Source organism: Bos grunniens, chromosome 10 (genome assembly GCF_055505025.1).
Source record: "Bos grunniens cultivar Pamir isolate PY7600 chromosome 10, Bosgru_T2T1.0, whole genome shotgun sequence".
NCBI classification, from domain to species: Eukaryota; Metazoa; Chordata; class Mammalia; order Artiodactyla; family Bovidae; genus Bos; species Bos grunniens.
In genome coordinates, this window is record NC_141174.1 from 74,986,593 (window position 1) to 74,998,694 (window position 12,102).

Sequence of the window (12,102 nt, forward strand, 5' to 3'; positions counted from 1 at the left end):
CTAAATTTCCTACCATGAACATACATTACTTTCAAACTTAGGAAAAATATTATTTAAATCATAGTCTCATTTCACCACCTGTGCTTTCTTAAGGCATGCTCAGTCGTTTTCTGACTCTTTGCAACCCCATGAATGTAGCCCACCAGGCTCCTCCGTCCATGGGATTTGCCAGGCAAGAATACTGGAGTGGGCTGCTATTTCTCCATCCTCACTGCTCCTATCCTAACTCCTTACAGCCTCTCCTTCCCCCAAGACTCTAACAACAGTTGTCTTCTTGAGGTACCTGAAGCAGCTTCTCCCTAACTTTAATATTGCTCGTACTCCTGCTCTGAAAATTCATCATTCATACTTATCTAAAGCACATGGAAGCAGAGGCTAGCCATGTAAACAAAGCTTTAAAGAGGGTTTCTCAACCTCATCAGCACTGACATTCGGGGTAACTAGTTTTCATGTCCTGCTGCAGGATGTTCAGCAGCATTCCTGGCCTCTATCCACTAGATGCCAGTAGCTCCCCACCCCCCAAGTTGCGACACTGCCAAATGCCCCCGACGGGCAAAACTGCCAGCAGCTGAGAATCACCATTTAAAAGCTTGTAAACTCCTAGTATCATCTCTCTCTCCTTTATATTTACGTCAGACCTAAACTTCTGTGGCGTATGGGTCTTATATAACACTCCTGGCACTCTTCTGCCATAATCTTCTTCTCCTCAGTAGGAACTTTCCAAAGAGACCAGACTTACTGTTCCCTAGAAAAATAATTTTCACTCCCAATTCCAAATCTTTGAACACACTGCTTCCCCACTAAAATTCCCCATTCATATTATTCAAGGTCCTACATCCAATCTTCAGTTTGGGTTCTCTGCAGAAGCCTTACTGATCTGAGTCCAGTTCACCACATACCCACAGCATTCATGAAGAAAATCTCATGTATCTTTTTTTTTTTTGGTGGTGGTTGTTAATTTTATATTCCAAACTAGACTAACTTCCCTCAGGTTTTGCTGCCCTGGCACATTTCTTTTGTATAACTAATTGGGCCTAACAGTGCTTGGTAACTGATGAATGAAATTTAAATTCTCAGCTGTAAATAAGCGTAAACGGTTATTTCTTCTGAAATGATTTTGCTTTTGAATCCTATTTCTTGTCATGGGGGCTTCCCTGGTGGCTCAGAAGGTAAAGCATCTGCCTGCAATGTGGGAGACCTGGGTTCGATCCCTGGGTGGGCAAGATCCCCTGGGGAAGGAAATGGCAACCCACTCCAGTACTCTTGTCTGGAAAATTCCGTGGATGGAGGAGCATGGTAGGCTACAGTCCATGGGGTCGGACATGAGTGAGCGACTTCACTTTCTTGTCATGGAGTTATTATTTAAGCTAATTCAGTAAGTTTTCAGAAACAAACATTAATGTACAATGGTATATTTTAAGGAATACATAGGTTTCAAACTCTACACTTATAGGAAATGATAAACGAATTAAAACTATAAACTACAACACAAACTTAAACTTTATACATTCTATTTATCTTAAAATAGCCAATGGATTTTTTGCTTAATGCACAAAAATTAAGCATGTCCACGGGAGAACTTGATTTAACAGCATGTGCATGTACACCAGCGCACCTCACAGGTCTATTAGCTCGCCAGTTGAGAGAAGTAAATGAAATGAAACTGCTTTGTAAACTAGGAAGAACCACATGTAAAGGAGGCAGCAGAGGAATATAGCTAAAAGAGCAGAGCCGATGTGCTTGGGTCCCAATCATATTAGCTGTGTAATCCTGTACAAGTCACTTCTAACTTCTCTGTGCCTCAGTCCCCTCCTTGTCAAAATGATAATAAGTCTGCCCAAAGCAAAGTTCTCAAAACAGTGCTTGGCACACAGAAAGCACAAAATAACTATTAACCAGTGTTATTATTATAACGCTAATTATTGGCCAAGTTAAAGCCTCAATGTATAAACTGATTCTAGTCTGAAGTTGTTTTAAAAAAAAATACACAACGAAATAAACTATAGAAACTGAAGCTATTAGGTAGACTAGTTTCTCATAATTTTTGCCAAGTGCTAAACTGGTGATTGTTACAGACCTAATTTGTTACAATCCTTTTTTTTTTTTTTTAAGATCTCAAAGAAACTGACATAGACACCTCTGTTTTCAAGGAATTTTACGAGCCACAAGAAAACAAATCAGCTCTTTGTTTTCTCCATACTTAAGCCAATTTAAGAGCGTGGTAAAAGCCTAGGTACAGTTACAGAACAACTTTTCAGAAAATACAATGAGGTTTTTAAAGTTACAATCAGCAATTCTTATGCAGTTATGTCAAGTTTTTGTCCTGCTGAACAAAAGGTTATGTGTCAGGGAAGCAAGGACCCGGCAGAAAATAAGGAAATGCCACTGCCCGGCCTAGGCGGCTCTTGGGAAAACCTGTCCTCAAACACAGTGCCTCAGACGCCGGCGTCCTTCCCCCTTCGCGGGATGCACACGTCGGCTCCACCCGAAGATAAATAAGTGACAGCAGGTTCCGTCCACGCCTCTCCCGGCCCAGACCTCTCGCGCCCACCCGAGTGGTCTCCATACCTGCCGCCCCGACCCTCCTCGCCCTAGTAGCGTAGGGGGCTCCACCGGACACCGCCGCCTCCCCGCCCCGACTCCCGACCCCGGCAGCGTCACGCGGGCCAGGCCGAGGAGAGGCCGCCGCGGGGCCTGCAGGTGGGCCCAGGGCGCGGTCAGGCCCGGCCCCGGCAGGGCAGCCGCTGGCGCGAGGCAGACGCAGGCCCGCTCGTCACTTACCGGCGCCTCATGGTACCGCGGCGCCTCCGCCCAGTCCAGGCGCTGACCGACTGCGCCCGGCAGCCCAGACTATCCCTCGGCTCCCCGGCCGAGATCCAGGAACGGCCATTCAAACGCCGCCGCGCGCGCGGCCCGCCGGGATAGCTCCCCCTAGGACTTCTTGGAGGCTCCGCCCAATGCTGGCTCCGCCTCTTTCAGGTGGCTCAGGGTTGGAGGGAGGGGGAAGACAACGTGTGGCCACAGTGCCCCCTGGCGGCCACAGGTACGCAGTATGTAGTCGTGCTATGTATGATGAGGCAAGTAATACCGCTCTAGGAACTGAGTTGTAGAAGTCAAAGAATGACCCCGCGCTAGTGACAGTCTAGTGGATGAAACCGTGCTTTAAGTGTTGGACCAGAAGGAGCAAACAATCTGCTATAAAACTGTGGTGCAGGGAGAGATTTATTCACTCACGCTCATTTAAGTGCTCCAAGGCAAAATTTTTGAAAGGGCAGACTGGAACTCTGCGACCTTTGGGAAATCGTATAAACGCCCTTAAGCTTTGGTTTCCCCATCTATGAAATGGGGTTATTAATGGTATGTGCCTCATAGTTCTGAGGATTACATGAGTTAACACATATAAAATTCTTAGAGGACTGTATCTGGCACATAGTAGTATCAGTCACTCAGTTGTGTTTGACTCTTTGTGACCCCATGGTCTGTAGCCTGCCAGGCTCCTTTGTTGACATTTGGCAGCCATGTGGCTGCCAAACAAATACAAATGGCAGCTCCTGCTCCATTCTCCAGGCAAGAATGCTGGAGTGGGTAGCCATTCACTTCTCCAGGAGATCTTCCTGACCCAGGGATAGAACCCAGGTCACCTGCGTTGGAGGAGGATTCTTTACTGTCTGAGCCACCAGGAAAGTCCAGCACATAGTAAGCACTATATAATTGTTAGCTCTTATTTTTTACTTCCTAATACTTGCTAGACTCTTTTCTGGACTCTTAAGAACACCACAAATATGCATGATGTAGACCCTGTCCCCAGGAAGCAGGCTCAGTTTCTTTACCCAGTTTAGGGTGAGGAACACTGAGATGAGGTTAGGGTTGGGTCTGTCCCTGAGGTGATTTTTAATTATCGAGGGTAATTCTCTTCATTGTAGTGGAGACAGAGTCAGTCTTCAAAAGTAAGCTACTGATCAAAGTTAACCAAATTGTGATGGGAGCAAGTTTATCTTTGGTGGGCCTCTCATCCCTTGCAGAAGCCACCCAAGTAGTGCATTTCACGAAACAGTTGTTCACTGTAAGATCCCACCCCAAAAAGACTTCACATCACTGCTTTTTGCACTCCATTAAGAGCTCCCCAAGGCTGCCTAAGGAACAGGTTGCCTAATTTGGGTTCAACAATATTTCTGAAGGCCCACCATTGTGCCAGGATGCAATCTACCGGCAGATAGCTTGGAGGAGCTCACAGTGGCTTGGATAAATAGGGAAGGAGATCATTCCAATACTCTGTGGTGAATGCAATGATAAAAGCTTTATCCTAGATGCTCTGGAAGTTCAGAGCAATGTGAGGCCTGGCCGAAAAATTAATCAGAGCTAAAATATAATTTTATGATAATAACAATGTATTTTTTCTATCTAGTAATAAGGTCCTTACTAAATACAAAAAAAAAAGTAATGGTAAAAATTTCAGGCACTACTTTAGGTTGATGGGAGAAATATTGTTAGGGTATGTTTTGCATAAGCAGTCTTGGAGAGCTTCTCAAATCGAACCAAGCACAGGCAGGCACATGCCTCTGCATGGGGCACCACTTGTTAACAGGTGGGAGGACTGAGAGAGTCCAGCAGGTTGAGTGAGGGAGGGAGCAGAAGCTCTGGGTTCTAGGGCTGTGTAGCACAGAACATTCCCAGAGTAGGACTTACACTAAGTGGGTGTGCCATTTGAAAGAAAATAAACTCATACACGGGTGAAGTCACTTTCTCTCAAGCTATTTCTTCATCGCCATTATCACAAACAGGAATTTCTTGACCCACTACACAAAGGCAGTGTGCTGGGCCCTCCCCAGGAGAGGGTGAAAAGAGTGTAAGGCATAGTTCTTACCCTCAAGGAAGGCTGGGTGATGAGGTAAGACAACTAACGGAGTCCCGGGACTCAGGGAATCTGCGGTGTTGACACAGAAGGATTTCATCTCAAACAAGGCCTCAGGTTGTCCAAAGGCCAGAAGAGAACCTTGATATTCTCATTTCTAAAACGTCTTAGGACAAGAGTTTCAGGTAGGTTTGTCTCCAGACTTGGGTTCCAGGGTTTAGAGACATCTGGCCCACATGGCTGCCAAACCTCAACATAGCTTAAGGTGAAAAGAAATAAATTTGCCTTCCTATTGCTTTTTTGGAAATATATACCATTTTAGTGACGAAAATGCAGGTCAGTTTTCTTCACTGATACTTTTCAGTCAATAAAGTTGCATTTTCCCCCCCTTGGAACTCAATCAAGACTTTTTAATGGATTAAAAAAAAGTGCATTCCACACATATTTTTATTATCCCTGCACCACCAGACCTTATGCATAGAAATGTAGTTCTCAGAGAGCCCTCAGCAGTCTCAGAGAGTTCACCCCTCTAGCCATTCCCCCAGGCCTTCCTTCTAACTGCCTTAAATATTCCTTCCATTTGAGTGATCAGGCAGCCGAGTTAGCCTCTCTGCCCTACATCTCCCTCTTACAGGGATATGGACATCTTTCAGGAATGGTGTGTAGAACTCTGGCTCTAAACACCCATGTAAGAAAAGAACTCTCATGCCATGCTGTAAGAGTGCTTCTGAGTGGAGAGTCAGGGGAGAGATCATGTAGGAAGGTTGGAGTTGAGAGGATTTTAATAGTGGGAGAAATACAAAACAAATTCCAGGACTGCTCTCTGTCCCGATTTGAGTCCGGTGGAAAGAGCTCTAGCTAGTGGCAGGAGCAGAGACTGTCACCTGACGGGTTGTGGAGGTCTGGAATGATCAAGCGAAGGTGTTTGGGATGGAAAAACATTATTAGAAACCAGTAAAAGTCTATTACTTATGGACAAGCACTGTTTCTATTTGAACATATGTTTTTTTCAGATGTTTTACTATGCACTTATAACTATATTTAAGAACAGAAATGAGATCATATCCTACTTACCACTTTGAAAGCTGCTTTTTTATGATATCATATTTTGTAGATCAATCCATACAAAATCAATTGAAGTGCCAATTTGTATAAATGCACATAATAATAAAAATGGCAGTTGAACCTTAAAAAGGCATAGGCATTGAGCAGGGAAGTGACAGAGTTACATCAATACTTTGGAAGGATTAATCTATCATCAGGATGCAAGGTGGCTAGTGAGAGGAGGAAGGGAGGACGGAACTTTAGGTATGAAGAGCGATCGTTCAGGTCAGAGGTTCAGGGAACCTGAGCATTTACTATGGTGATGCCATTCTTACCCCTCCAGAATGATGCTGGGCCTGGTAGAAGACCGAGCGTGAAGAGATGTAAAACACAGCAATAGCTCATCCTTTCCATGGCTAGCTATATCCACTGCTCAGCCTCAGAGCCCCTGGAAAATTCCAGGCAGCTGGCTTTGGCAAAGTGAGAAGTCCGTCCCTTTTATTCTGCTCCTCCCTTCCCCACCTTCCTGTGCAGACTGTGAAAGGAAAGAATGGCAGTAGGGAAAGTTTCAGATAAGGCAGTGCCACTGGAAATGAGCAAGTGCACTCCTAGTTTGCAAGGTTCACAGTCCTTTCAAATACCACCACAGTACACATGCCCTTCTCGGTGGCAGAAGCAGCAATTTCCTGGATTTTGTTTGAGAGGGTGGAGGGTGGGGACAGCTGAATGGGAGCAGATCCTCCTGTTAAAGCAGTTTGTTTTGGATGCAGCTGTTCCCCTTTGACAGCTGGAAAGCAGATGATGATATTTGTTATAGATTTTTCAAATCCGAAGCCCAAGAGACCATTTCCCTCCTCCCCCATAGATTTCCTGCAGTTAGGTACACTGTCACCAAGTGAAAGAAGGTAGGGCAGCCTGTTAGAGTGGAAGGAATGCTAGCTTTGGAGCAAGGTTCATCTCTCGCAGAAGCCTAGATCACCACCTTTGGGCCCTTCCACGCCACTTTTACCTCAATTGCACAATCTCAGGGGATGCTGGGGAATAGGGCAACCTATGTAAAACACTCCAATAGTACATACCACAGTGACTCTCTCTGATGTTACCTTTTCAGTGATTTTTCTAAGAGAAGAATACAATTTGGTTGACTGCTCCCTTGGAAAGCCAGACTTGTAATTAGACCAGCTCCAGGCGGGGGACTAGTGCTGGGGAGACAGACTCACTGTGGTGCTGACGGCCTGGTAATCAGTACAGAGTATCTCAAAGCGGTGACCATTCGCAAAACAAGTCCAGTCATGCAGTTGCTTAGAGGGTTCTTCACAAACGCATAGTGGAGAGGGGTTCAAAGGCAAGGTACAGGCAAAAAGGAAAGGAAATGGCAGGACAAGGAGCATCAGAAGCAGCATAATAACTTTGGGAAGGGTACTTGAAAGAGCAAACAGCCTCAAGAGGTCCACAAATGTCTGCAGCCTCAAGAGACTGGAGCTGCAGAAAGACCATGAAAACTGAAGTCTGCTTCCTAGAGCTGGACACAAGGCCAAACCACTTTGGCAGTAACAAAATTGAGTCTGAACAGAAACTGGCTATGCAATATTAAATACGTTCTTTGGAACACCTGTTCTGCAAGATGTTGCTAGATTGAAAATAAAGAGAGGGAAGAAGAAAAAAAGGTTTCCTTGGCCACAGAAGTTTGGTAACTGTTGGATAAAACAAATATTTCTTTACTGTAGTATACCACTTCTCAAAGTCTTTAAAATGCTAACATTAACTGTGACTCTTAAAGAAAGACAGGGAATTCTCTGGTGGTCCAATGGTTAGGACTCTACACTTTCACTGCCAATGGCCCAGGTTCAACTCCTGGTAGGGGAACTAACATCCTGCAAGCCTTGAGGAGTGATAGATAGATAGACAGATAGACAGACAGATAGATAGATACAGGTGTGCAAGCATGCTCAGTCACTTCAGTCATGTCTGACTCTCTGTGACCCTGTGGACTGTAGCCCACCAGGCTCATCTGTCCATGGGATTCTCCAGGCAAGAATCCTGGAGTGGGTTGCCATGCCCTCCTCCAGGGGATCTTCCTGTCTCAGGGATCAAACCCATGTCTCCCATGTCTCCTGCATTGCAGGCAGATTCTTTACCTACTGAGCTACCTGTGCAGCCCAAAGTTACCTCAACTCTGAATCCTTCAAAGGGGAGAACACAAATATTCTACAGCGTTATTCTCATCTACAAAGGGTAGCAGGACTAGTCCCAGTCCTGGGAAATGGAGCGTGGCTCCCGTTGCAGGCTGGGTGGACAGGATTGTGGAAATGGGGCAGGGAGAAAGTGCAGTGTGGTAGTGTCGCATGATCTCAGCCAAGGCTGGATAAAAGCAACAGAACCTGAACATCTGTCAGAGGTATCAGAGAATTAAACACAAAAACCTGAAAGATTTAGCCATATTTTTTCCTTTGCCTGTCCTTTGCCTTTTATAAAAATAAAAATATGGCCCTTCATGGAATAGCGTGTTATAAAATATATGTTAAATAAGTCAAAATATAAATTTAAAAAGTCTGAGAGAGTCTAAATCAAACTGTCCATGAAAATTGTTATCACTTTTTTGCATGGTAGGATTTATTACCTTTTTTACTTATTTTTATTTTCCATTTTGTACAATAAATGTCTTTTTTAAAAAAATAATTGTTTAAAAGTAACTTTACTGGGACTTCCCTGATGGTCCAGTGGTTAAGAATCTGTCTTGCAACGTAGGGAATGTAGGTTCGATCCCGGGTCAGGGCACTACGATCCCACATGCCACAAAGCAACTAAGGCTACATGCTGCGCCTACTGAGCCTGCGCCACAACGAGTCCATGTGATGCAATGAGAGATCCTGCCCGACGCAATGAAGGTCCTCTGTGCTGAGACTAAGACCCAACACAGCCAGATACACAATAAATACATATTTTTTAAAATACAGAAATTAAAAAAAAAACACTTTGCTAATTTATAGCAATCAGGAAATTAAAACTGTGCAAGATTTTTAAAGTTTAGGATTTGATTTGGAGCTTTGGGAAATATTATTTTAGTATTTGTGATTATTTCTCACTTGAGCTAACCCTGGTTAGCTTAATTCATTTGAATGGAACCCCTTTCTGAAGGAAACTTGTATTAGTTTCTAGGACCACGGTAACAAAGTACCAGAAACCTGAGTGGCTCAAAACAGAAATACAATCTCTCATAATTCCGGAGGCTGGAAAACCAAAATCAAGGTGTTGGCAGGGCCATGATCTTTCTGCAGGCTCTACACAACAATCTTTCTTCCTTGCTTCTTCCTAGCTTCTGGTGGCTGGGGCAATCATTGACTTGTAGCTTCATTACTCCAGTCTCCCTCCATTGTCACATGGACTTCCACCCTGTGCATATATCTGTGTGCCCTCTCTTCTTATAAGGACATCAGTTATTGGATTTAGAACCCACCCTGATCCAGTATGACCTCATCTTAACTAATTACATCTGCCAAGTTCCTATTTCCAATTAAGGTCACATTCTGAGGTTCCAGGTGGATGTGAATTTGGAGGGGACACTATATGCTGCTGCTGCTGCTAAGTTGCTTCAGTAGTGTCCGACTCTGTGCGACCCCATAGATGGCAGCCCATCAGGCTTCCCCATCCCTGGGATTCTCCAGGCAAGAACACTGGAGTGGGTTGCCATTTCCTTCTCCAATGCATGAAAGTGAAAAGTGAAAGTGAAGTCGCTCAGTCGTGTCCGACTCTTAGCAACCCCATGGACTGCAGCCCACCAGGCCCATCTGTCCATGGGATTTTCCAAGCAAGAGTACTGGAGTGGGGTGCTATTGCCTTCTCCGGGACACTATATAACTCACTACAAAACTACAGATAATTTAGTCCACAAACTCTTGAAAATACAAATTAGCACATCTTGGAGGGCCTATTTGAATCTATTAATATTGTAACTGTAACCTCTGTGGCAGGTGACCTTAATTGTATGAATCTCCTACAGAACTATGTTGACAAAGTACCCAGGGATATTTTCATAGCAACCTTTTTTTTTCCCCCATAACAGTGACAAATGGGAATAACCTAAATGCTCATTAATTAGGGGCTGGTTAAATTATCATACATTTATGCCATGTATACTCTCTAGCCTTTAAAAAAAACAAGGTAGACTTGAGTGACAGACATGAAAGATACTCAATATGTATTAGAAGGAAATGGCAACCCACTCCAGTGTTCTTGCCTGGAGAACCCCATGGACAGAGGAGCCTGATGGGCTGCTGTCCATGGGGTTGCACAGAGTCAGACATGACTGAAGCGACTTAGCATGCATGCATGCATTGGAGAAGGAAATGGCAACCCACTCCAGTATCCTTGCCTGGAGAATCCCAGGGACGGAGGAGCCTAGTGGGCTGCAGTCTATGGGGTCACACAGAGTCGGACATGACTGAAGCGACTTAGCAGCAGCAGCAGCAATATGGATTAAGTGGAAAAAAAAGTCAGTAGACAGTGTATGTTTTCATTTATGTAATAAACTCCTACAAATTAAACAATCCTACATTTATTTTATGTTTTAAGGGATGACTTTATCTTTCAAAAGCACTCAATAAGCACTAAAAGGTACTTATTATTCTCCTTCAATTCTTCTGAATCCCACTTCACCCTTTTATTAGTCTGCCTGGGCTACTATAACAAAATACCACAGAATGTATGGCTTTGACAACAGAAATTTATTTTCTCACAGTTCTGGAGGCTGGGAAGTCCAAGATCAAGATGCCGGCTGATTCAGTTCCTGGTGAGCACTCCCATCCTGGCTTGTAGAAAGGCACCTTCTCACTGTGTCCTCACATGGCAGACTGAGAGAGCAAGCTCTGTGGTGTGTCTTCTTCAGTTCAGTTCAGTTCAGTCGCTCAGTCGTGTCCGACTCTCTTGCGATCCCATGAATTGCAGCACGCCAGGCCTCCCTGTCCATCACCAACTCCCGGAGTTCACCCAAACTCACGTCTATCGAGTCAGTGATGCCATCCAGCCATCTCATCCTCTGTCATCCCCTTCTCCTCCTGCCCCCAATCCCTCCCAGCATCAGAGTCTTTTCCAATGAGTCAACTCTTCGCATGAGGTGGCCAAAGTACTGGAGTTTCAGCTTTAGCATCAGTCCTTCCAATGAACACCCAGGACTGATCTCCTTTAGGATGGACTGGTTGGATCTCCTTGCAGTCCAAGGGACTCTCAAGAGTCTTCTCCAACACCACAGTTCAAAAGCATCAATTTGTTGACACTCAGCTTTCTTCATAGTCCAACTCTCACATTCATACATGACTACTGGAAAAACCATAGCCTTGACTAGATGGACCTTTGTTAGCAAAGTAATGTCTCTGCTTTTGAATATGCTATCTAGGTTGGTCATAACTTTCCTTCCCAGACACTAATCCCAGTGTGACAGCCTTACCTTCATGACCTCATCTAACCCTGATTGCCTGTCCCCGCAAAAGCCCCAGGTGGTGCTAGAGGTAAAGAACCTGCCTGCCAACACACAGAGAGACATAAGGGTTCGATCCCTGGGTCCGGAAGATCCCCTGGAAGAGGGCACAGCAACCCACTCCAGTATTCTTGCCTGGAGAATCCCATGGACAGAGGACAGTGGTGGCCTACAGTCTGTAGGGTAGCAAAGAGTCAGACATAACTGAAGCGACTTAGCACACACACACACACAGAAGCCCCACTTCAAATAAATACATTGGGAGTTAGGGATTTGACATATGAATTTTGGGAGGACACAATCACTCAGTCCATAACAATTCTCCTTATAAAAAACTCAGGCTATAAAACAATGCTTTACAATGGAACCAATTGAAGCTTTCTAAAAATTAGCACATAAGAAAAAATGCCCCAAAGGACCTGGATTGGTCATTCAGATCCTGGATGTAGACTTCAGTATTCTTAGATTCCAGTATTCTGTGTAGTGGGATGTAGCTTACCCCACTCCCAAGATACCTGAAATTGATCACCAGATGAATCCAGAGTAACCAAGCTTGAAGAAACATGTTACACCATCAGAGATGTATCATTATGACTCACACAATGGTTGTCATTCTTATTCTTTAATGGATCTGTGGGAATGGCAATTCTCCCAGCTTCCTAAGCAAGTGCTGGAGGGAAGTGCTATAATGGGAACCTGTTAAAATGTGAATTTCACAACCGTCCTCTTGAAA

At 44.6% G+C, this 12,102-nt stretch overlaps 1 protein-coding gene across 3 annotated transcripts in view; it reads right to left on the reverse strand.

Moving 5' to 3' along the window:
- Positions 1–2,908, reverse strand: part of KATNBL1 (katanin regulatory subunit B1 like 1) — a 58,957-nt gene extending 56,049 nt beyond the window's left edge. For all 3 annotated transcript variants that reach the window (XM_086322072.1, XM_086322074.1, XM_086322073.1), the window contains exon 1: positions 2,782–2,908. The gene's annotated coding sequence lies outside the window, so the exon portion shown is untranslated. The remainder of the gene's footprint in view (positions 1–2,781) is intronic.
- Between the last annotated feature and the right edge of the window lie 9,194 nt (positions 2,909–12,102).